This window comes from Phocoena sinus, chromosome 4 (assembly GCF_008692025.1).
Source record: "Phocoena sinus isolate mPhoSin1 chromosome 4, mPhoSin1.pri, whole genome shotgun sequence".
Taxonomy (NCBI): Eukaryota; Metazoa; Chordata; class Mammalia; order Artiodactyla; family Phocoenidae; genus Phocoena; species Phocoena sinus.
The window spans coordinates 70242243-70266939 of record NC_045766.1 but is presented as its reverse complement, the minus strand read 5'-3'; positions in this window follow the sequence as shown (position 1 = coordinate 70266939).

Genomic DNA, 24697 nt, shown 5'->3' with positions numbered 1-24697 from the left:
ATCCCTGCCTTCAACAAGTGCAGAGTTTCCTCGAGGAGGGTGACCTGCAGCAGTGCCAGGAGGACAGCAACAGAAACACACGCAACCACAGGCTGCTAATCTTCACTGCCATTTTCATGACCCTGGAGCAAACTCTTTCAAATGCTGAAGTTACAAAGTCTCTGCCCCCAAACACTTAAGCCCCTCAAGGATTTAGCTGGTGCGCTGGTGGCATCTCAGTTGGCACCCTTTGCATATTCCCGCCTCTCTGTCTTTGTTTATGCTGCATCCTCCTTCTAAAGAACCTTTTGACCCCTTCCCCCTTGTCTAAATCCTACCCAAGGGACAGGCCACTTCCTCCACGAAAACTGGACAGATCCCCCCAGCAACACACATCGTGCAGTTGTCCCAGTTTGCCTGGTTTGGGGTGGGGGCATGGCGGGGATGGGGAACGAAAGCATTTCCTGGTGGATTGCGTTTCTGTTGCCACGTAACAGATCACCACAAACTTAGCTGCTTAGAACAGCACCCATATTGGCTTACAGCTCCATGGGTAGAAGCCCAGGCATGGCATGGCAGGGCTGGGTTCTCTGCTCGGAGTCTCAAAGGCTGAAATTCAGGTGTCCACCAGGCTGAGTTCTCATCTGGAGGCTCTGGGTAAAAGTCCATTTTCAAAGCTCATGCAGATTGCTGGAAGAACTCAGTTTCTTGCAGCGCAGGGCTGAGATCACCACTTCCTTGCCAGTCATCAGCTGGAGGCCACTCAGCTCCTAGAGGTTATTCATATTCCTTGCCTTGTGATCCCCTCCGTCTTCAGAGCCTCATTGGATCCTCTTGTAATTCAAATCTTTCTGAATTCATCTCTGACCTCCAGACCTGGATTTAAAGGGCTCCTTTGATAAGGTCAGGCCCGCCCAGCTAATCTCCCTATCTTAAAGTCAATTTATTTACACCTGCAAAATCCCCTCATAGCAATACCTAAATTTAATGTTTGATTGACTAACTGGGTGAGGCTGTGTGTACAGCAGGGGCTTGGAATTTGGGGAGTCCTCCTAGAATTCTGCCTATTACATCTGGGATGAAAGCCTGGGATGGCTGGTCACTCTGTTAGCAAATTTAGAAAGGGCCAGACATTGGTTATTCATCTCTCTACCTCACTTCTGACCCTACTCCACCGCTCTGTACATGACAGGTTCTTTCTTGGTAAGATGCACTGCTGTGGGTGACAAGGCAGCTGACCTCAGTGACATGTAGCATTAGGACAACAGGGCCTAGTGGCTGAGACTGTGAGCACTGAGTCAGACAAACCTGGATTCAAATTCTACCTTACCAGCTTTTGTGATCTTTCACTAGACACCCAAACTCTCTGAGTCTCATATATTTTTTTCTTCTATAAAATAGATATTGCTACTATACGGTCCTAATAACGTTGCTATGAGGATTAAATGAAATCATGTACATTAAGCATTGGACTCAAGGCCTGGTATATAGTAAGTGCCCAGTGAAACCAGTTAGTATTGGTATTACCATACCAGAGCCAGTTAAATGCTAGCAACCAGACATTGCTTGTGGTGTCTCTGGGCAAGATGCAGAGGGAAGGGCTGACCATTCACAGTCCTCCAGTGCTTGGAAAAATATTAGAAGGAAAACCCAATAGAAAGGTTTTCCTGCAGTGATGTCCTGGCCAGCCTAGGTAACTGAGCTCTACTCTGAAAATTCCTCTGGTAACTTAGTGCAAGAAACACATCTTCCTTCAATTTAAAACTTTTGGGTGGTACAGCAGTACAGATGTTAAATATTTGGTGTGTATGGCTCCAGAGGGTAGGGGGGTGGGTCGGTAATTCTGAATCCTTTGAACATCTTAGCGGCCTCTCTGGATGAAAGGTGCATATGTTGAATGTGGCAGTATATGAAATTAAAAGAAAATAATTTTCTGCTCAAACAGCTGTGGGGTCTCTGCAGACCAGAGGGATGTCTCAAAGCAGTTAGTGGACCCTAGGGCACAGGGCCCTTTGGAAAACATCTGGAAACGACACATCTAACTCCAACACAGCCTATCAAGGATAAAGTTGTTTACGGAGGAATTCCTCAGTTTCAGGGCAATTCCTTGCAAAAAAGAAGGCCTTCTAGGGCAGACTTGTGCCACGAAGAAGAGTGTGCTAAAGGGGATTTATTGTTTTAATTAAACTAATTTCAGCTTTGAATGGTTCTTTACAAATCAACACACAGACACAAACAAAAGACACACAGACGTTCCCTTTCCCTCTCCCTACTCCTAAAGCACACAGCTTGGGCTTTAAAGGGGGACTTACTTCCTTTGTCCTGGAGCCAGCAAACCAGGTGGTCACACCATATCAGCAAACCAATAACAATGACAGACATTACAATTTTCTACTTCGCTGCCATAAACAAACACTGAGCAATGGGGCAGAGACGGCCTGGGCCATCAGCAATGCGGATAGAAAAGGAAGACAAACAGTGTTGGGTCCCAAGACTTAGAGGAGGCCTCAGGCATCTCCAGAGCTAAAAAAAAAAAAAAGAAAAAGAAAAAGAAAAAAGCCTCCTCCCTTCTTCCTACACAAATGTTCCAAGGAAGGATCCCGTAATACCTAAGCTTAGTGGAGCTTAGCGAACTGTAACAGGCCCAAACAGGGGCCGCTGTGACCTCCGCAATCAATCACTTTCAAGAGAGAGATTTGCCTCCCTCTTTGACCCTCCTACACAGCACATAGATTAGATTTAAGGAGTTGAAGTTGAAGGGAAATGTTTTTCAAAACTTGCCTTTTCCACTGTTTATTTATGTGGATCGGATTTCCCATGATGAGCATTATTTTTTTTAATCTTCTTAAATCTGTGAGCTGTCCTGTCCTCTTTTTCCATACCCTTTGAAAGGAAGTTCCATCCCCAATGACTTTGATGTAATTTACAGTAGCCTTTTTCCGTGGTTGTCTCTGGACCGGAAGGGACGCAGAGATCATTTAAGTCCAGCGATTACCTAACATGGCTAGTTATCAGTACCAGCCTGGTGGCTCCAGGACCTGTGCAATCAGACTTAGGGGGTTGGCCCCGAAGGTGTGTTTAAGGGCCCCCGCCCCTTATCCCACCTTTGGTGAATCTGATATGGCTGCTTGGTGGATATATATCTGGGAACCACAGGACATGGGAATCTACTCCCACATCATCACCCTCAATGTGTAGATGTAAAGAGGTCATGGTCTGTTCAAGGTCATCTGATAAGTTAGGCGGGGTGGGGGGTGGGGGGTGGGGGGGGTGGGTCTCCTGAGTCCAAGACAAAGACTGGGACCTTTCGCCCGCAGCTGTATGTGTGCGATTCCGACTGCAGGGCTGAGGAATGGCCCCGCAGTGACAGGGAGTGGCAGCACGCTGGTATTACAGGGAAGCTGCCTCTCACGGCAGTCGCATTCACGTCACCAAAACCTCACTTGGAAGAGACTCAGTTCTTGCCCAACTCGCTCCATCTGGCTCAGCATCCTCCAGCTCATTTCTCTTGTCTGGTGTGTTTGTCCAAGATTGGTCGTTATAGCTAAATTTGAGATTCAAGTAGCAATGATGTCATTACTGGGGAACTCGTTCTTTCCCCTTCCTCCTTCCCCCCCTTGCCTTCCTTCCTCCCTTCCTTCCTTCCTCCCTTCCTCTCTCTCTCTCTTTTTCAAAGAAGAGAAAGAAGTTATTATTATTATTATTATTTTTTAGTTTTTTGCCATACGCGGGCCTCTCACTGTTGTGGCCTCTCCCCTTGCGGAGCACAGGCTCCGGACACGCAGTCTCAGCGGCCATGGCTCACGGACCCAGCCGCTCCGCGGCATGTGGGATCTTCCCGGACCGGGGCACGAACCCGCGTCCCCTGCATCGGCAGGCGGACTCTCAACCACTGCGCCACCAGGGAAGCCCAGCAGTTATTTTTTTTAGTCACTAATCCTTAGAATATTTGTCCCCATTGGAACTTCATGAGCATCTATAGAATTTAGCTGAGGCGTTGCGAAGCTGAGTGCAAGCACCGCTTCTGTGCCCAGGAGCCGTCTCCCTCCCTGTCCCTCTAGTCAGGGTACTTGTTGGGAGCATCTGTTGAGGGCAGCTCTGTGCCCTGGATTGAAGAAAAAAGTTTAATCTGGTTCACTCCTCTGTTTGTCACTGTAGTCTGTGGGGCCGGGGGATGCAGTTTTCAGCTCTAACATTCACAGGAAATAGTTTATGTATAATTTAGAAAACCAGTGACCTTAGTATCGTTGCTTCTTTCTCACCTTCTTTTTTTCCCTTCTTTTTCTTTTCTCTCCTTTCTTCCTGTCAGCCTGTCTCTTCCCTTCATCCTCCACTGTTGTCACTTTTCTCTCCCTCCTCCTCCTCTTTCTCATCTCCTACCCTAGAGCTGGCAGCAGCAGAAGGAGGGGGGAGGGGAGGGAGAGGGGAAGGGGGAGGAGGGAGAGGGGAGGGGAGAGGAGGGAGAGGGGAGGGGGAGGGGAGTGAGAGAGGAGGGGGAGGGGAGGGAGAGAGGAGGGGAGGGGAGGGAGAGAGGAGAGGGGAGGGAAGAGGAAAGGAGAAGCAGAGACTGGTGAATGAACGAATACAAGAGTGTCATTGTGATGATCACAGCCCCGGTTAGGACACTGGAGTGAAGGTCTGGGATGGTGTGTTGCACAATTTGAACTTTTGAAGCAATGGGCTCTGCCAGGGAACTTCCTGGCATTCTGTTTGATGTGGGAAGCAAAGTAAAGGTTACAGTTCATTCTGAGAAGAGAGTGAATTTGATGGTCTCCATGCTGAATCGAAACTCTCTTCTCCCTCTGCCACCGCACAGTCTCAGAGATGGCTTTTTCTTCCTACACTGGATGGACCTCAGCTGCAGCTTGAGGGGTCTGAACATACCAGTAACAGCCAAAATGACACCCACTAACTTCTACTCCAAACCAATTTCTTCTCCACTAACTTTTTAAAAGCACCACAATTTTGTAAACTGGGAGCCCTCCCACCTTCAGTGTGACTGCTCGGCCATATTGCAGATGGAAGCAGAAGAAAAAACTCTGTAAGATATCTTGTTTTTATTGAAACTTTTCATATTTTATACCTCATGAATGCTTTGCATTAATTTTTATTTTAAAAATATGGAATAAAAATGGTATTTATCTTGATTACTGAATTTTTTTTTACTCTTCCTTCAATTTTGTGCACTGATCTCAACTTCGCCTAAACCCCTCCCAACTCTCTGAGGCAATTTAGTTGGTGACCAAGTCCTAAATCCTGCTAATTCCACCTTACAACTTTTTCTGAGGGTCTCTCTGTCTCTGTCTCTCTGTCCCTCTCTCAATTCCGCTGCCACCACTCCATATGAAGCCACCACTCTTGTCTCCAGGATACATCAACAGCCTCCTAACTTGTCTTCCTGCTTCATCCACCCCCGTTCCCTAACAATCCTTTGTCCCCAGTGACTCCAGGGTGACTTTCTAAAACACAAAGCCTCAACTTGACATTTTCCAGGGTCTCCCTACTGCCAACCAACTAGAACCCATCCTTAGCTCGACATTGCAAGTCCTCCAGTGTTTGGCCCCAACCTTCCCTCTGTCTTTACTTTTACTAATGTATGAAACCATTGGTTCGCTTTTGCTTGGTTAGGGAGTATGGAAACTAGGTGTAGAGAAAGTATTGGGTTGGCCCAAAAGTTCGTTTGGCTTTTTCCATAACATCTTACAGAAAAACCTGAACGAACTTTTGGGCCAACCCAATATAACAATAGATCTCTTGAGAGAATAGGTATTTGTGAAAAAGTAGGTCAGTGATCAAGGAAGTTTGGAACTGGTTTCCTATTTCCCCTCCTTGGTGATTCAAAATAATTATTAGCATAATAAAACCTCTGAGTAGGTAAAGAAACTCTTACCATAATGCAACATTCTCCTAATATTTGTCCATTGAATCTCATCTTAAAATTCAGATTAACCTTTTAAGGGATATGTTTTGCAGAACAGTTTGAGAAGCGTCAGTCGAATAGTGAAAGCCTTTTGGACAATCAAGCTAAAAACCAAGGTTCTAGGGTTGCTACTGGTGTTCGTTCACTGATCCCCTTGTTCATGTTACACACGATGCACTCTGAGGAAACCAAATGAATATAACATTAAGTTTTTGTCCCCAGGAGTTCACTGGGAAAATTACAAACCAATATGGTAGGAGAAGTCATAGTGGTAGGGACAAAATAAAGAAATTGTGCTGGGGGACCTTTGAAGAAGAGAGATATTTGAACTGGGTCTTTATTTTTAACTTGTGGACATATTTTTATTTTATTTTTAAAATCTTTTGGCCATGCCACACAGCATGTGGGATCATAGTTGCCCGACCAGGGATCGAACCCACGCCCCCTGCAGTGGAAGCACTGATTCTTAACCACTGGACCCCCGGGGAAGTCCCCTTGAACTGGGTCTTGAAAGAGTAAGAGTTTACGGCTGGAGAAAGTGAAGAGATACTTTCCTAAGAGAGGGACAGTGTATGTAAAGGGGAACAAAAGGACATTGCATATCTCAGAAATGGTGAACAGGACTTCCCTGGTGGCGCAGTGGTTAAGAATCCGCCTGCCAATGCAGGGGACACAGGTTTGAGCCCTGGTCTGGGAAGATCCCACATGCCGCGGAGCAACTAAGCCCATGAGCCACAACTACTGAGCCTGCGTGCCACAACTACTGAAGCCTGCGTGCCTAGAGCCCGTGCTCCACCACAAGAGAAGCCACCGCAATGAGAAGCCCGCGCACTGCAGCGAAGAGTAGCCCCTGCTCACTGCAACTAGAGAAAGCCTGCACACAGCAGCAAAGACCCGACGCAGCCAAAAATAAATTAAAAAAAAAAAAGAACTGGTGAACAGAGAACATGTGGTGGCATGAGGTCAGTGGTGGAGAAGAGTTTCTGGAGAGGACAAGTCCCAACTTTCACAATCAAGAGGGCACTGTGTGATGGCTCCCCCTTGAGCTGTGCAGTGCACAGCCTGCCTGCCTGAACATGGAGGCCCTGGAGCAGATGTTAGAGAGTCAGACAAGGTCATATCCTAGAGGGATGCTAGAGTTGAAACTTTAGTGAAAAGACAGCCATGGCCTAGCCAAGTAATATTGCTTTTTGTTTAACTTTAAATGTATACAATATATGATTATTTAATTTTAAAAATTTGAACAAAATATAAATTTAGAGTTAGAAACAAAAGCCCCGCCCTTCCTTTTCCCCTACCCTAACCACAATCTTACCCTGCTCACTCCACTCCCAGATGACACCTCTATCAACGGTTTGGCTATATCCTTCCAGAATACATACATGTATTAGTACATTTATGGATATGTTAGTAACGTTTTTACTTTAAGTGGGATCATACCCTGCATGTTGTTCCGCACCTTGATCTTCTCACCTAATGATGTATTATGAAGAGTTTCCAATGTCATTACAAGTAGAGATGCACCTTCTTCTTTTTCATGGCTGCCATGCTAGGTACTGTGGTTGGCCCCGCCCATCCACTCTGCCCCTTCCCCCTTGGGGAGGATCCTTGGCATTTGGGTGGGGTTGACCTCGTCCCTAGTTCTAGGGATGAGCGTGGTTGGTATCAGCCTCAGCAGTGAGCTCAGGATCACTCCAATCACGGGGAGGGGCAAGATGTTCCTGGGTGACCGCAGGAAGAGCAGACCCCTCTGTCCCTCTGTCTGAGCGGCTCCGTGTGCAGATGTCAGGGCCGGGAGGGCTACTGAAGTTTGTCGGCTCTGAGGGAAGCCAGCTGAGGATGAAGGTAATGCATGGAGGAGGGTGAGCTACGAGAATAACAGAAACACAGAATCCGAAACCCTCCCTCCGTGTGGACGTCTCCACTAAGTAAGCCAACGAACTGCTGCAGAGTTTAGGGCTGTTTGTTGGGGTCTTCATTGAAATAGCTGCACGGTATTCCCTGGATGAGCTACTACTTAACCAGGCTTCCGTTTTTGGCTATTAAGATGATTTCCGTTTTGTTTTTATTTGTTTGTTATTATAAATCAGACTGCAAGAAACATCTCTGCAGTGTTTCGTATATGTAAAATATGTTGTAGAAAAAAAATAACTGAAGTGGAATTGCTGGGCCGAAAGGTATGCATACTTTTACTTTGCTAGAAACTGTCAAATTATATTACACTTTCAAAAGGACAAACTACCACCAACAGAGTTTGGGAGTGCCGGGTGTGGTGGCGGTGATGAGATATTAAACATATTCAATGACATCTGCCCATCAGCACAGATGCTGGCCATCAGCGTGAAGTGTTGAAGCAGGGTCTTGGGGGTCCCAAGGGAGAGGATGGGGGACTGGGTGTGCAGGGCACACAGGGGGTTTGGGTCAGTAGCCATTTCCCAGCTCTTATGGAGATACTTGAGTTCATGGGTGTCTACCTATTCCTGCACCACTACAGGAAGATGGTTGAAAATGTCCTAGCTACGTTGTGATGTTGTGGTGTTTGGTGAGATGATAAGCTTTTCGTCATTGTTCTTTTTCAAAATTCTCTTGGCTACTTTCTTACATTGTCCCTCCCAGAGTTTGTGCAAAAAGCTCTGATTTCTAGATGGCCGATTTCATCCTCTGCTGGAGAAGGAATGTCCCATCCTTTCCGGAGGCAGATATTTGACCAGGCCTACCGGCCATTCATTGGGTCATTTTCGGATTTAACTAGTTAGAATCTAAAACAAAATGACAGGGCTTCCCTGGTGTCACAGTGGTTGAGAGTCCACCTGCCGATGCAGGGGTCGCGGGTTCGTGCCCCGGTCCAGGAAGATCCCACATGCTGCGGAGTGGCTAGGCCCGTGAGCCACGGCCGGGGAGCCTGTGCGTCCGGAGCCTGTGCTCCGCAACGGTAGAGGCCACAGCAGTGACAGGCCCGCATACCGCAAAATAAATAAATAAAACGACAGAAAGTGGAATAAAAGTCTCAGAGAATGCAGTCCTAGGGGAAGATGATGAATAGAAGAGAGACCTTTCAGCCTGCTGTGTCCCATTTTATAAACGAGGACCCTTGGATCTGGGGAGGTGAAGTGAGGTAGGGAAGGCCACGCTGAGAGTGGGTGGGGGATGGCGAAATGGCTGTGACCTTCAACCTGGAGCTGCACCCCCTGCCCACCTACCCCAGGCTGGATGGCCTCTGGGTCCTGGCAGTTTTGTGGATGGGCACAGCCCTCTAGAGCCGCCAGGGCACATCTGTGCTAATGCTGCATGCTCCCTGCCTGCTCACACACCTAGCAGAGATGAGGTCTGAGTCCTTGCTAAATGTACCCAGGCCCTTCTGGAGACATTCTCTAGAAGAAGATCCCCCCCTTACCCTGCTGTATTTTCTTCATGCCTCTATCATCGCCTGGGGTATTATTTATTTATTTCTATTCACCATCTGTCATGCCCTCCCTCCCCCAGAACAGGAGCTCCACGAGGGCAGGGACTTGGTTTTGACCATATCCACATGCCTAGAACAATGCCTGGCACATCGGCTGCTCAGTAAATGTTTGCTGAGTGACTGGACGCTATGAATGACTCTCTTAGTTTGGTCTGGCCACTAAAACAGAACACCACCGACTGGGAGGCTAACAAACAAGTTTATTTCTCACAGTTCTGGAGGCTGGAAGTTTGAGATCAAGGCACCAGCAGATCTGGTGTCTGGTGAGGGCTTGCTTCCTGGTTCATAGATGGTTGTTTTCTTACTGTATCCTCACATGGAGGAAGAGGCGAGGGCACACTCTCAGGTCCCTTTTATCAAGGCACTAATCCCATTCATGAGGGCTCCACCCTCATGACCTAATCACCTCCCAAAGGCCCCACCTCCTCATACCATCGCATTGGGCGTCAGGGATTCAATATGTGCATTTTGGAGGGACACAAACATCAGAACATATCAGTGACTGAGGAAGCTCTCGTAGGTTTGCAGCCTGTCTCTCCAGGGAGACGAGGGAGCTGACACCAGTCAGTGCTACTGCCCTGTTGGAGGTGTGAATCAGGCTGGGCATGTGGAGACAGATAGAGATTGAGGACACAGTCTCAGGTGTCTTGGTACCAGGGCACAAAGACCTCAACCAAATAACCTTAGGGAATTTAACAATTCTTTTTATCATTCACTGGATTTCTTTTCAAAACCTTCAAATGCTGAGGAGGAACAAAAATACGGAGATTGTTTATGATCTTTGGTCTTTTGTTTTTTTTAACCTTGAAGCTGAATGAACAAAAACAATGGAGCTCACCCCAGAAGAATGTTGAAAGCCTTGGTGTTTCACCCAAGTTCATTCGGCTGTTTAGAGGGGAAGGAGGAAATACATCATGGAGTGGTATTGACAGGTGTGGGTTTACTGAGAGTTCGGCCAAGTTCAGAGGATGTTTGACATGCATGGCTTGCCACCCTCTTCTCAGGACGAGGAAAAAAAGAACCACAAATATCTCATCACTTCACTGAGCCTTGGTCTCCTCACCTGTAAAATGGGGTAGCAAAGACCCACCTTGCAGTGTTTGAGGATCCAACAAGCTAGTGAGTATGAAGTGCCCTGTAAACCGTCAGATGTTGTACAAGTGCGTTATTGTTTTCATTGCGAAAGGATTGGAATTCTGCATGGTAAAGTTGGCATGCACAAATGGCAGGAAAATTTACTGAGATATCCACTTGGACTTGGTTCTTTACTGTATTTTTCCCCCTCTCATTCTAGGTAGATAATTAAGCCTTTGGGTTTCCTTGTTTCAGGACTCTTTGGGCTGTAGGATTGAAACGAGGAGTTCTTCAAGATCATTCTCTCCCCATTTCTGGCCTGACTTTAGAGAGGATTGTGCTAACGGGAGAAGGAGGCAGCAGGGGAGGCTGGGGAGAAGAAGAGGAGAGAAGGGGACGGGAGGGGAGAGTGGGCTGGATAGGTTCTCCCAGACCTAGAAGAGAAGTGGTTTGGGGTTCTGGGCCCTTATTCTCTTCTCGCCCAGGGCCCCAGGGTAGAGGCAGAGCCTCAGTGAGCCCAGGGTCCCCCATCTTCTGCAGAGGCCACAGCCCAGGAGTAGGTGAGCTGACAGCCTGTAGGGACCTTGGACTGTGAAGACGTCAATCACCAGAGGCCCTTACAGCTGCTCCACTTCTAAACCTTGGGCCCCTTCCATGGCCCCCAGGTGGATGGTCCCAATGCCACTTCCAGGATGAGCCCCATTCACTTATGACCGAATGGGTAAATTTCTCCACCAACCTAATGAACTGGATGCTCCTAATCAGAATTCATTTGTCTTTCGAAAAATCATAAGGCATTTCTTTCATGCCCATGTTTGTGGAATAAAACCTATCACCTGCTCCATATAGAGCACAATATCTAATAAATGCCCTTGGACAAAAATGTTACATAAATAGCAACACCTGAAAGACATATCCTGAAAGAAGCAGTAGAAATCAGGAAATCACTGTCTTATTTTTGCCTCCGGCACTAAAAATCTCTGTAACCTTAAGTCACTTTCTCCATCTGTGTCTCTATTTATTGGTTAAATGAAGGAACTGGACTAAATTCCCGGTCCATGTTACTACAAATTTAGACTGGATTTGGGAAACATGAAATAGTCATGAAACCATATTCTTTTTTTTTGGCTGTCTTGGATGTTTGTTGCCGCACGTGGGCTTTCTCTAGTTGTGGTGAGCGGGGGCTACTCTTCGTTGCGGTGCGAAGGCTCTAGGCGCGTGGGCTTCAGTAGTGGCAGCACGCAGGCTTCAGTAGTTGTGGCTCATGGGCTCAGTGGTTGCGGGTTGCGGCCTCTAGAGCTCAGGCTCAGTAGTTGTGGCGCACAGGTTTAGTTGCTCCGCGGCATGTGGGATCTTCCTGGACCAGGGCTCGAACCCGTGTCCCCTGCATTGGCAGGCAGATTCTGAACCACTGCGCCACCAGGGAAGTTCCCCATGCAACCATATTCTTAACTAAAGATATAGTTTAGAAACTGCTCCAGTACTGTACTGTAAATTTCCACTTCAAAAATAATTGATTCTTGGAAAAAGAGAGTTTCTGCAATTGCAGAAGACATGCATAAATGTGACATTACCTGCTTAAGCAACACTTGTTCACACACTTATGGTGTCTCTGTTAGGACTTTGGTCTTCATGGTAATGTGTACTTGGGATTTTCATTTTAAAAAGAAAAGGGCCTTTGAAAAAAACCAATCCTTCCATAACGGGCTCATCTTTCACCGGGGCTGGAACAGTGTAAACATGACCACATGAGGCTCCATGTTTATGTTTTCTCAATGATTTCCAGATCGAATTTGCTGTGTTTACAAGATGGAGACACTTTTTCTAACCGCTGGCATTGCAAATTCAAACAGGGGCTGGGCGGGGGTGGGGGGTGATGGCCCAGCTGGGCCCTCTCTGCTTCCAGTTATCCTGTGTCTCTGACAATGTGTTCATGGATGCCCCCGCGGGACGTGCCTAGCTCAGCAGCTGCCTGTGGACACTGGCTTTCATACTTAAATTGAATCAGGATGCCAGGTTATTATTACTATTACTACTATGACTATTATTATTATTATTATTATAAACTTTATGGCCCAGGTCCAGAAGTAGGATCCTGACTACAGAATTATTCTTTTCTTTTTTTTCCGTGCTTGACAATTGCTTTACTTTTCCCTACGCCTCCCTCGGTTCTTACCTCCTCAAGACCTGGTGAATCTCATTTTGAAGTTTCTCTTAATTCCCTTGAATCATGAACAGTGTTAACCTGATGCCCAGAAGCCTCTGGGTGATCATGAGGTTTACCAGTCGTCTGTTGAGGTACCCTTCGTGTTCTGTAAAACTTCAAGCACGAAGTCCTTGAATGCTCTACCTTGAAAAAATACCATATCCCTTTAAAACAACCGTTTCACTTAAATCCCCTTGTACTAGATGTTTAATGCTTATAAGACATGGTACTTGGACTGTGGAGCTGGCGCCCTAACTGGCTATCCCAGCGTCCTAGTCGGGGCTCTGTCGGTGGGCAGTGAGGTGTCACTGTCTGCTGTTTATTTCTACACCGAGGCCACAGGGTGGAGAGCAAAGAGTGGACTTGCCTTCAAGAGCCTGATTCACAGCCCGGAGCTGATCCAGCAGCAGCTTGACTTGGGTGGAATCTGACTCTTCGAGGCCCAATTTCCTCTTCTGTCCTCTCGCCTCACAGAGATCAGCTCTGGTTCCATGGAACATGCCGGGCATGAAAGAATGTTGTAACTAAAACACCATAGGAGTAAAGCGTTCCGTGACCATCAGGCTCAAGGCTCTTGGGGAGGTGGCTAGGGATCAGGGATGCTGTCTATTGCTCTGCACCTGGGAATATTTGTAAAAACAAGTCTAAAAAATTTTAAAAAATCATTAACATCCCTGAAACTCAGACCTAAGTTTTCTTGGACTCCACCATCACTATAGCAAACTCCTTCCTTCCCTGGGCTTCCAGTTGTCTCTCTGTCAGCTGGAGGGATGGCCTTAGTGGTGTCTAAGGAGCCTTTAGCTCCAAAGTGCTGCAGCTCTGTTCCACGGCTCTCAGGCTGCTGTGTAGGGAGATGTGATGGGATTGGAGGAGAGAAAGGGGGAATCTCTAGTTATACCTCTATTGAAGATTTCTTGGGAAATAAATAAACAAATGAAAACTTTATTACCAGGGAACTCAGATCTAACTCAATTTTAGTGACCATCTTATTAGAGGTTTTGCTTTCACTCAAAATATGTATTCCTTGACCGCCGCCCACGACCAGACACACACCATACATAAGTGTGTGCATGATATACACGTTCTTATTTCTGCTTTCTTTCTTTCCTTTCTTCCTTTTTCCTTCCTCCCTCCCTCCCTCCCTCTTTCCCCTCCCCCTTCCTTCCTTGTTTAATTGCACGTGCCTTATGGCATAGCATTTTTAAATTTTTTGAAAATTGAATAAGTAAAAATATTACATTTTTAAAAGTGAAAAAAATGACATAAAGGAAGTAGACTGTGCGCCTTTGTGTTTTCAGCTCTGGAATCTTGTTCCTGCAACTCACAGCACAGGAAGCTCTGCAGGCTATTAATCAAATAACGCCTTGACCTGGATCTGGAGGTGTTTTTGTAGTGCTGGCTCTGATGTTGATTGCTGTGTGACCTTGGGACAGTCCCTTCCCCTCTCTGGACCACAGCTGCCTCATTCAGAAAATGAAGGAGTTGGACTAGATAGTCTGTAAGGTACCTTCCAGACTTAAAGCTCTCCATATAGGTGTCTCTCACTTTATAAAACCCAACATCTGAAACAATTAATAAATACAATCTACCCTCCCCAAGCACCTTTTTAATTATTACACAGGCCAATAAAGGTAAAATGGCTTGCATTATAAAAAAGAATTTTAAAAAATAGGTGCTTCATTTTAGAAATAATTTGATCTATGTGTAGCATTTCAAATTCTCTTATACCTGTAATTGATAAAAATTTATCTAGTTGGACATTTCAGAAATGGTTCTTTATCCCTAGCAGCTGAACCTGCCACATCCATCAGACAAATTCCCAAGAAACATGCCTATAATGTTCAGCTGGAATCTCTAATGGGTGTGATCAAATCAGGTTTAATGTTAGCTTTGGTAAACAGTTACTTTGAAAGCCTATGTTGCTTTCTCATTACCATTTTATTTCTACCATTAGGCACATTTAAAAGTATAGATCGCTACTAACATCTTTCAGAATGAAGGTTAACCCTCTCACCTCAGAGCTGATCCCCATTGCAAGTGAGGACATGGGGCATCATGGAAAGAGGAGGGAGCGTCGTGGTGTGACCTTGGGTAAGTTGCTTCCCTCTCTGGGCCTCAGTGCACTCATAGGTAAATGCCGGCTTGGTCTAGGTCACTCTGCAGGGCCCTTTGCCACTGATGTGCAAAGATGTTGTCATAATCTCGGCAGTTGCTGGGCTGTTGTGTGTAAGAAAGTTATCCGTTAAAACGTTTCTGATGGCTGTCCCCCTCGGTTTATGCTGGGGTACGGTGGGGTACAGCATCCTTCAGCTTTAGAAGAGAAAAATGGTTCTTCAGACCCAAGAAAACCACCGTAAAGGAGAGAAGTAGGGAGTCAGCAAAGGACTTCATGAACCATCCCCGTCTCCCTTGGCTCCCTCCCCACTTCAAGTGTCTCCTGGTTGAATTGCCCGGAGACCGGGTTTTCCTGTTCAGTCCTCCAAAGCCCAGGGGCAAGTCTGTGAGTAGGTACTCTCAGGGCCCCTGGGAGCAGGCAAAAAGGCTCAGCCTCCTTTAGATGCTTTAGGGAGGGGCGCTCAAACTTTTTAAGACACAGCAGTCCTTTTAAAAAATAAAATGTGAGGTGGAACCCAATATATAAAACAAATAAAAGTGGTGTTTCATTGGTATAAACCTATTTTCTATGTTCAAATGTGTGACATTAATTATCAACTCAACAAGAGGCTGTTTGTCTTGACTAACATAAAATCTTGAAATTGGAGAATGGGGTGCCAGTTGCTGTCTTATGAGCCTCTGCATTGGATAAATTTCTGCAATTTATTTTGTTACATCATGCCCGGGTTGCAAATGGGAAATTTTTCTGAGGGTGGCTTTGCCGTCAATTGACACTCCTCAAGTATGTAGAGGTAGCAACTTTTATTCTAAAGTCAGCCCTAAAATAAGTTATAGATTTCCGTTAGTGGTCGCCCATGTGTTAATATAGTATAATTCCACGTACTAATATGGTCTAATCCTTTCTTTAATTAAAAATAGTTCTAACTATATTATAAAAAGTATGCATTTGACTGTAATCCTTGTAAAACTTCTGAATTACTTAAGTGGAATGTCTTTGGGCAGCAGACATGGAGAAATCTGGAGGCTTAAGGCACCCCTGCTGGGAGATGTGGGTGACATATGTTCTCTGCCACACAGAGGCAGGGAAAAGGGCCCACGGTGACCCGCAAGGTGTTGATGTGTAAAGCCATGTTTTAAAGCCAGATTCTCAAGACTCGCTGGATCTAGTTACCTCCCTCTTGTGGATTTTCTGTTCCCTTGGTGGAGTCTTTCATAATGTTCCTGCCTCCCTCAGCAGGCTCCAGACCTCGCCTAGAAAGATGGTTGAGGCTACAGGTTAGAGGAAGTCCAGTCCTCCCCTGAGACCATCATGGAGGCGAGAGTGGTACCACTCCAAGGAGAAGGCGAGTCCTATGTGGAATGAGGTTCCCTGGAGCTGCCTTCCCCAGACCCCCATCTTGCTCCCTAGCTAGTCTCCTTCCAGTGCCAACTCTGGAGGTTCTGGACTTTATTTTTAGTAATAAAGCCCACATTTCCTTGCCAAGTTGTATATGAGGCACTGGGGCACACGGAGATGAATAGGCTCAGGCCAGGCCCCCAGCAGCTAACAGTCAACAGAAATGTGAGCTCCTGGGCCGTTTCACCTGAAAGAGAAGCTGGGTTCGTGGTGTTCTTCAAATATTTTCAACATCGACTCAGCTTGTCTCAAAGATCTAATGGTACTAATTCATTTTCTAAGTCCCAGTAAGATCTATTTAAATGTTCCCATCCTTCTTCCCGACCCCACTCCCACCTCTGCAGTGTGAGAAAGCAGCTTCAGGACATCTGCTAATGATTGATGGCCCGGCTCTCTCTTTGTCTTTCTTGGCCTGTAGGTTTAGGTCCCAGATTGTTTCAAAATGGCCAGCACCAGTCAGCATGTGGTATCTCCGAAATCTTAGAGACGACAAGCAGATCACACGCTCATAACATCACACAACTGAAGGAATTATTTAAAAAAATAACAGTAGAATTCTCTGATATTTGTTAGTCAAGGCTGAAGACTTTACTTCTTGGGCAGTGAGGAATAGCATCTGGGAAAGCAATTTTGCAGAGGAAAAAAATAATAAGGAAAATAAGGAGTCATGTCATGCCTAAGCCTGTATACCATTTCTCCTCTTCCGGGGGGTCTCCAACAGTGGAAGGGGCTGGGAGGCATACTTTCCGTGTCCTGGCAAAGATATCCACTGCACAGCCCCCACTGAAAATCAAACTGTCTCTTAGGTGAGGGGATGGGACTTAGCAAGTGATTCTCTATCTCTGAGCCCACAGACTTCTGGGATGAAGGTGTTAATGGCGGGGAAGATGAGAAGAGGTCTGCGAACAATTTTCAGCATCTCCAAGAGCTTGCCGGGCATGCCGCATTTGCCTGGATAGGGGTTGTAGTGTCCACAGGATGCCCCCTTCCTTTGCTCTTGGCCGTGTGGGTGCACCGGGGACTGCTTCCTGCAACCGGAGGCTCTGCTGGGCCAAACAGAATTGTGATGAATCACCTGGGCTTTGACGGGAAGACAGGTCTGGGGTCACGCCGTGCTCATCCACTTCCTGAGCGGATGACTTTGATGGAGCGCCTTGATCTCTCTGAACCTCAGTGTCCTTGCCTGTGAAATAAGGCCGATAATCGCATCCACCTCACAGAGTTGTTAGGGGTGGTCCGTAGTGTGCCCTTGATTAAAGGCAGCTGTCATTGTTAGTAGCTTTAATTAATGAAAAATGAGAAATCCAATTATGATTTAATGAAAGTAGCACATTGACAGGCAAAAATCTTCCCAAACTTGTAGCTCAGAGGGGTTTGATGCAAGTTTGAGATCCTTTACACCAGGCGACTGTAAGGTTCTTGACTTCCAGTGGGGCAGTGGCATTGACAGGTGTATGTTTAAAATTTAATTGAGAGACTTTGATTTCTTTCCTTTGGGCTGATTATGCATATCTTCTGGTGTCATAAAACAAGCCCAGGACCATAGTGCAGGCTACATGCCCCATGGTGACCTCTTTCTAAGCCACCCCTCTGTCCTCTGGAAAACCATTGATTGGAAAGGGCAGAACAATACCCTCTGTCATGATGGCTGCAGATCACATTCAATCAGGACAGCATTCTGTTGATTCAAAAGAAACACACACACACAGACACACACAAACACACACACACAAACACACGTCCCAGCTGGTGACATCAGTGACCTGAGGACAGTGGGGGAGATTTGAGGACAGTTTACCTGGGAATGAAGGTTTCAATCATACTACCACCCAGTGGTGGGTAGAAGTAACTTAGATCGATGAAGCCTGTTCTATGATTTTGCTTAATTCTCGATAATCTTACTGCTACTCTTTGTTCTTAGAGGTCTTTCTTGGCAATATGTAGAGACCCATGGTTTTTCTTCTTTAAAAAAATATATTCTGAACTTAAAGTGCTCTAAGACATAAAGACTAATTAAAAAAAAGTGTGTGAATTCCCTGGCAGTCCAGTGGTTAGGACTCTGCACTTTCACTACCAAGGGCCGGGATCAGTCCCTGGTCAGGTAACTAACACCTTGCAAGCCCATGGCGCGGCCAAAAAGGAAGTGTGTGTGTGTGTGTGTGTGTGTGTGTGTGTGTGTGCACGCACGCGTGTGCGCGTGCACATGCTGTGTTGAAAACCGTATCATGAAACATAAAATTTGGTTCCCAACTTTTCATGTAATGTTACACGACTTGAAGGCTAGAACTTTGTACCTAATATTATGATTTCCCTGACTATTGGGTCCACGTGGAAATTTCCTGCTGAATGCCAACCCTCCTCCCCTCTCTCCCAACACACAGCCCTCCCACCCACTCACTTTGCAGTGGATACTCTTTGGAAGATCTTTTAGGTTTTCTTTCTCATCACACAAGGACGTTGCCATGCGTAACAAGGTCTTTCTTCCTACAGATGAAGACCTCAGCTTTACGACGAATGGCAGAAGTTCATTTTCTTTGCCTAAGACATTTGAAATATAATAGTTCATTGAAGAGGGAGGGGGGAAACCCATTTAGTTTTTGTCTTGACTAAAATGAAAGGAATGGAGATTAACAATTCAAAAACAGAGCTTGCTAATTAAAATTAACTACAATTACCCAATTTGCTGGGCAGCTCACTTGGAATCATTTACCTTCTGCTTGATTATGATGATGAAAACTTATCTTTTACTGGATAAAATGAAGACATCTTGATCAGAGAGAAAAATTGTTTCTTAAGACTGGCTGTAGAAGTGTTTGTTTTTATAGAATTTTTTAAAAAAACACCTAAGTAATACATCAAAAGAAGTTATTCTCCAGACCTAACTTTGTATTAACATGTGTTTAAATATGGGCAGAAATTTCTCACATAATGAATCCAAACTTAATAAACCAAATGCATTTAGATTTCTACAGTTGGGGACCTTCAGGGTTGCAAATACCTGAATAGGTACACAATTTCTAAATAATTCTGATATTACCGAAGCCATACTCCAGATGCACTGTACCTGAATCACATGACTTGTTGGATATGGTGATTACCGTGTTCTAGAATTCTCCTCTCCCCAGTGGAGAAGAATTTATTCTTACACGATTACTGCTGCACAGTCATGTCGGTCTGATTCTGTTACTAAGCATGACATCACCTTTTAAGAAGATCCCCCAGAGAAATAAAGTGATTCTAAAAGAAGCAGAGGAGTGAGGGGAAATACAACTATGCGCTTTAATCTCTGGAATAATTCCAACTCTGCAACAGGAGAGAGCAAGTCTACCCTAAGAAAAAAACTCCACTGGCTCAAGTGATGATGAGGACCCTCTCCAATGGGGAAGACATCTGCCCCTGTCGCGCCCTGATTTGCCCACCACTGGCCTTAGGACAACCTGTTAGTAAGAGAATGAAAGGTCCTTTTATGTTTTAACCTCACCGCCTCTGAAACTGCCCTTCAGAAACCCTACCTTTCTCGTTCTCTCTTTTCTTGGCAACACTCAAAGTCCTTTGTAAACATCCTCCCGGGAAGTCTCTGTAGATCTGTCTGATAAACTTTGAAAGGGAGAGAGTTTAAACTCCTGTCTGAGAACAGATTGGATGGAGAGCTTAAAAGATTATTCCCTTCAGAGAAGTAGCCGAAATCACCAAGCTTGAAAAGGTGTCAAGGAGAAATAGAAATGACACAGCCCTGGTCTTTCTGTACCGAGCTTTTTTCTCTCCCCAGACCCAGCGCTCTTATGAGCCTTGCTGAGCAGGAGAAAGGCAAGCCCAGGCTCTTGATTCTAAATGCACAAAATTGGGAAAGGCCAAGACAATGAAACATTAAGAGATGTGCTCAAGATTCTTTGGAGCTAACTAACGTATAAACCGCTCCAACCAAATGGAAATAGCCCATTGGGTCAGAAGTGCAAACTGTTTTCCTTTTTAAAAGAATTTGTTGGCAACTCAAGTCTCATTTTTCAAATTCATCTATCTCCCTTTCTCCCCATCCCTCTTCCATCACAGGGCAACGGAAATGTATTTGTCTATCGAAAAGATGTTGATTTCCTCCCAAATTTAAGATTCCTAAGGAACCACATTGAAAGAAAGGATAGGGATCCTGATGCATTTCAGGATCAAGAGGACAGCTCTCTCACTTCCTCTTGTCCTCCTCCGGTTTCTTCCTGTTGGAATGTAGCTACTTGCATCCTATTCATGAATAGTGGAGTTTTCCATCCTGGAAGATATTGTCAGAGGGGAGATGATGGTTATTCCAAAGTGGAGGGGATTCCCACATGGGATGGAGGTGGGACCAGAAAACCCCAAAATCCCCTTTCAGTTCTAAGGCCCTGGGGACCAGTCCTTCAATCCTATCCCAGGGGTCCGCTTGTGGTTCAGAAGCATTTGGTGCAAGTCTCAAGAAATCAGACTTAGATATTTACCCCTCCTCCCACCCAGATGATCCAGTAGCCGGGATGGAAGCTCTGTGGGAACAGCAGTCCATTGTAAGTCTGTTGGGCCAGATTGTGGAGGATGCTGGACTCGATGCGGTTAAAACAAAGGAGACAAACAAACGAAAACTCTTCTCTTCTTCTAGTGGTGTCTCTTCAGGGAGACCATGACTCTGAGCTCCTAGGTTTTAGAAGTATGTCTATTTTTGAAAATTAAGCTTTATTGAGGGATTCTCGACATAAAATAAACTCATATTAAAAGTGTACAATTTGGTTCATATCAGTACTATTTACAATAGCCAAGACATGGAAACAACTTAAATGTCCATCAACAGATGAATGGATAAAGAAGATGTGGTACATAAAAAAGAGTGAGATAATGCCATTTGCAGCAACAGGAATGGACCTAGAGATTATCACACTAAGTGAAGTAAGTCAGACAGAGAAAGACAAATATCACATGATATCACTTATATGTGGCATCTAAAATGTGACACAGATGAACTTATCTATGAAACAGAAACAGACTCACAGACATAGAAAACAAACTTATGGTTACCAAAGGGGAAGGTGGGGGAGGGATAAGTTAGGAGTTTGGGATTCACAGATACACACTACTATATATAAAATAGATAACCAACAAGGACCTACTGTATAGCACAGGGAACTATGCTTAATATCTTATAATAACCTATAATGGAAAAGAATCTGAAAAAGAACATATATATATGTTTCCTATCATATAATCACTTTGCTATACACTTGAAACTAACATGACGTTGTAAATTAACTATACTTCAGTTTTAAAAATGTATGTAAAAAAGTGTACAATTTGGTAAGCTCTGACACGTGTACACTCGGGAAACCATCACCACAATCAAGATAGTGAATATATCCATCACCCTCAAAAGTTTCCCCTTCTCCCTTTGTGATCCCTCTCTGTCCTCTCCAGCACCCTCTCTGCCCCTCTCCCCCAGTCTCTAGGCAGTTATTGATTTGCCTATGTCCCTATAGATTAGTTTGCATTTTGTAGATTTTATATAAGTGGAATCATAGGGGACGTACTCTTCTTTTTCTGACTTCTCTCACTCAGCATAGCTATTCTGAGACTCATCCACGTTGCTGCACAGGTCAACACGTTTTCCCTTTTCTTGCTGAGCACTAGTTGGTTGTATGGATATACTACAATTTGTTTATCCATTCACCTATCGATAGACATTTGTATTGTTTTCCGTTTTTCGTTGTTACAAATAAAGCTGCCTTGAATATTTATGGATAAGTCTTTGTAAGGACATATGCTTTCCTATCTCTTGGTAAATACCTAGAAGTGGAATGGCTGGGTCATATGTTAGGCATAGGTTTAAGTTTTTGAAAACCTGTTTTCCAAAGTGGGTGTACCATTTTACGTTCTCTCCAGTGGTGTGTGCGTTCTGGTTACTCCACATCCTTTCCAACACCTAGTACAGTCAGCCTTTTTAGTTTTTGACTGGTTTTAGTGGGTGTGTCATGAAGGCATATCTCACTGTGATTTTAATTAGCATTTCCCTGATGACTAAGAATGTACATCTTTTCATGTGCTTGTTTGCCATCCATATTCTTTTTGGATGAAGAATCTAACTCTTTTACCCATTTTGTAATTGGTTTGTTTGTTCTTATTATTGAGTTTTGAAAGTTCTTTATATAATCTGGTTACAGTTCTCTTATCAAATCTGTGATTTGCAAATATTTTCTCCAAATTCTTTTTTCTCTTTTTCACCAGTGTTTTTCTTTTTTAATTTCTCAAAACAGTGTCTTTTGAAGAGACATTCTTAATCTTGGTGAAATCTAATTTATTAATTTTTTGCAATGTACTACGCTTTTTTGTGCTGTATCTAAGGGATCTTTGCCTAACCCTGGGCCACAAGGATTTTCTCCTATATTTCTTCTAGAAATTTTATAGTTTCAGGCTTTATATTTAGACTAACATCTGTTTTGGGTTCTTTCTTCAATGTGACGTGAAGTATAGATCAAAGGTCTTGTTGTTGTTTGTTTTTTGCATTGTTCATCCAAATGTTCCAGCACAATTTGTTGAATAGATCAACATTTCCTCATTAAATTGTTTTCGCCTGTCTGTCAAAAATCAGTTGACTATATATGTGGGGTCTACTTCTGGATTCTCTGTTCCATTGACCTATTTGCTCATTGCTACACAAATATCATATTGTCTCGATTACCGTAGCATTCAAATAAGTCTCGAAATCAGATACTATAATCCTCCACCTTTGTTCTTTTTCAAAAGTCTTTGGCTAATTCTAGTTCCTTTGCATCTTCAAACTGGACATAAATAGCCTACTGTGGGACACATAGAAGCGAATCTAAACTTCTTTAAACCGCACTTGTTGTCAGTTCCTTAGGAAAGAGGATTCAGAGATAGATACCAGCACTCATTAATTATACCTTTATTTAGAAGTATAGTATATACGTATCTTGAAAGATAAGTGTTTAAGTAACTTGAAAGAAAAGAAGAGAGGGAGGAGGAAAGACAAGCTTCATGGAAGAGATGAAATTTAATGATATAATTTTGATAAGTAAGGTGTAGATAACTTGAGTTAGCACCTAGAGAGAATAATATAAAGTGTGCTCATCACAAAGCCCAATTAGATTGTAAGAAAAGGTACATGAAGAAAGTGGCTTGTCTTCATATTGTAGAGGATCTTGAAATGGAAGTTGAAGAGTTTGTGCTTAATTCTCTAGGCAATGAAGAGCCATGAAGATTTTTTTCTCGGAGACAGGGTTTTTTAGAGGGAGAGGGTTGTTATGGCAGTTGAGCTGACCGCACTAACTGAAGCATTTCATGCTCACATCCTTATACAGATTCACTCACATCTCACCTGCTTGCTACCAGAGTCACAAGGGAGGGAGGGCTAGGACTTGTGGGAGAGGTTGATTGGCAGCAGGGCTTTAATTTCAATGGAATGTTTTCATGGGCATCGCCTTTCCCTTCCTGGATCGGGGGATGAGTGGAGTTTCCTTGGGAGTGTTTTTCTTGGATACATTCATTGGGTTTCAACTAAAAACACAGGATATTGGTATGGATCTTCACAGTTTAGGTTGAATTGCAGTCCACCCCCAAAACTTCCTTGAGGTTATGTTTTATCCAACCCTTCTCACTGTTCAAATGCCTACCAAACAGATTTATAGAATGCCAAAGCTGGAAAGGGCCTCCGAGAACATCTGAACCGTCCTTATCCTCTTACTCCCTCTGTTCTGTGAAGAAATGAAAGTGAGACGGTAACTCAATTCCAATAACATGAATCTGATCACACTGTTTACCTCTATAAAACCCTTCAACTCAGCCTAAGACCTTTAGCTAGGGTGACCTGACATCCTGATTTGCCCAGAATGGTCCTAGATCTTGCTTGTTGCCCTGGTGCAGTTATTCATAGCGACCCTTTTCACTCCCCAAAGTGAACCAGTTTGAATGATAAATTAAACGGTCCTCCTAAGTAATGCTTTCCAACATACAGATGCTGATGTGGAGACAGGCAGTCTCAGAGTTACTGTGGAGGTTTTGTACACCCGTCATGTTTATACAGTCTCTCAGTCAGCAGAGAGATGAGTAAGATTATTACACTTTAAGGGTCCAAGAAGAATGTTGAAGTTCAGTATAGGAATCACTTGTAAGTATTGAGACACAATGACCCGCCCTCCTATCCAGTCTCCAGCCTCCCCTGCTCATCTCCTAGTGCCCTGCCTCCCTCCTGTGGTCCAGCTCCGGGGAGGGACGATTCGTGGGTGTCATGACTCTTCCATGCTGGTTCAGGGCTCTGTGCTTTTGAACATGTTTTCCCTCTGCTGGAAGATATCTGCCACCAGCCCCTGCCCCCCTTGTCCAACTGATGGAATCCCACCTTTCCTGCAATGCTCAGAACCTCCACACCCCTGTCTCCCCGGCACAACCACCCCTCCCCAGGGGAGAGCCAAACTCTCTGTTCTGAGCCTTCTCGTGCCCTGCATTCTCTTCTGTCCTGGTGGCCCTTATCACTCTGTGTGGCTGTATTTGTTTGCATGGTTGTCTCTCTCCTCGACT